The sequence below is a fragment of the Ictalurus furcatus genome, chromosome 7 (assembly GCF_023375685.1).
Source record: "Ictalurus furcatus strain D&B chromosome 7, Billie_1.0, whole genome shotgun sequence".
Taxonomy (NCBI): domain Eukaryota; kingdom Metazoa; phylum Chordata; class Actinopteri; order Siluriformes; family Ictaluridae; genus Ictalurus; species Ictalurus furcatus.
In genome coordinates, this window is record NC_071261.1 from 28,817,778 (window position 1) to 28,819,744 (window position 1,967).

The following is a 1,967-nucleotide window of genomic DNA, read 5'->3' on the forward strand; positions in this document are numbered from 1 at the left end:
TCCATCTATCTCACTGCAATAGTTTTGGACAGATAATTCATGCATTCATTCATCTTTGGTAACTTGTCAGGGTCATGGTGGACCCACTCATTCACACCTAGTGGCAGTAAATCCACCTTCCTGCATGTTTTTACTAGGAAAGGAAACCAGACAACACAGATGAAACCCACACAGAGAACCCAAGCCCCTGAACCGTTAAAGCACCAACTCTACCTGCCCCTGGATACAGAGAAGCCCTTTCCTTAAACACAAAAATGGCCTTTGATTTAGAACAGTACCTAGGCACATCTCTTACAGAGAATAAAAGCTAAACGTTTTACCGGATGTAAAACCATGGACGGATCCTGCTCTGAAAGTTTTTAAAAAATGACTGCCTATTAAAACGTTTTAAATCAGTCCTACAAGGTTTCACACTACATTTCTTACAGGATATGAAGTAATAATCTGAACTCTCAATGTATTTAACTCATGTACATACTGTATGTATAAACATTACAAAATGGGATAACCAAATGCTTGTCCACTAGTACAGCCTTGCTTTTACCGATGTAGTGTCTGAGGTTAATCTGTAACACCAATCGTATTATTGTGATCTCACCAGGTCATGTGAAGCCAAATTCCCAGAACTCAGTTCTCCACTGTGGATTGCTTTGGCTCTCATAAAAAAAAGCGAGTCCTGAAGGACGTGTCTTACTGCAACTGCACTTTATTCATGTATTTTAATGGTCAGTGGTAAACCATTGCCAACATGACACTCGTTCTGTTTTCAACCTTTCTACCGTTCTACAAGGGCAATTGGTCTTCTCCAAAAAAAAAAAAAAAAAAAGAGAGAAATTATTATATTATTAGTATTGTCACTGTTCCAAAGTAATAAGTACGGTGGCCTGGAAGTACAAAACATATTAACAAACCAAAAAACGCAACAGCAAATTTAGAAACTCATCTCAAAACATTAACTCAAAACAGAACGTGTAGGCTCTTATTGAACATCACATGCTCTTTGCTGATTGGCCGTGACTATCACAAGGAAAAAAGAATGACCCCTTTTTCAGTTTCTTCTTCAGATTTATTTAGGCTCATAATTCTTCTTACTGTAAACATCCTCCAGCTCTCGGTTTTCTACCGTCCCGCAGATTGACGTGTGCGGTAGCCAATCAGAAACAAGCCTGTAGTATTCGATAAGGACCTCTCCTTTCTGTTTACAGTTATTCTTGTTGTGTTTCTGAATCGAATGCTGTTTTAGGTTGGTTGTCGTGTTGTCTGGTCGGTTGTTGTGCTTTTGTTTGAAGCCTTTTCGGATTTGTTCTTTTGTTTTTGATTTGCTTTTGTGTTGTTGTTGTTGTTGTTGTTTGGTTCTGTGATTTACTGTTGTGTTTTTAGGTTTGTTGTTGTGTTTTGGGGTTCACTGTCGCATTTTATGATTTGTTGTTGTGTTTCAGATTTGCTCTTTTGTTGTCATGTCTGCTGATGTGCTGTCGTGTTTTGAGTTTTGTTGTTATGTCTGCTGATTCGGTGGTGTTGTTTGTTTTGTGGTTATGTCTGCTGATTCGGTGGTGTTGTTTGTTTTCTGGTTTGTTAATGTTTTTAGCACTTATGGGCCAGTGTAAATAAGAGTTTCTATGTAAAGTAGAAAGCAGGCCCAGTGTAAAACAATGCATACATTACACACATGTACCGTATATTCACTCTCTGTAAAGCGTTGTTGGAAGGAGAGTCCTAAATGTGCTTCACCACGCTCTGTGTTTATAACTCCACCTTGTGGCGTTGTGATGTTCATGTACTGTACCGACTCCACTCATGCTGTACATTAGCCTGGATGTTCTTTTGCAATGTAAACTCTGTCATGCAGTATTATTGTGGAATCGGTGTATTGACTGAATTATTCGTGCTATAAAGTCTTGTGCGGTACATTCACCAGACGTCGGTTCGACTTTTGAACTTTTTCAGCGCTGGGGGGAAACTTGGAA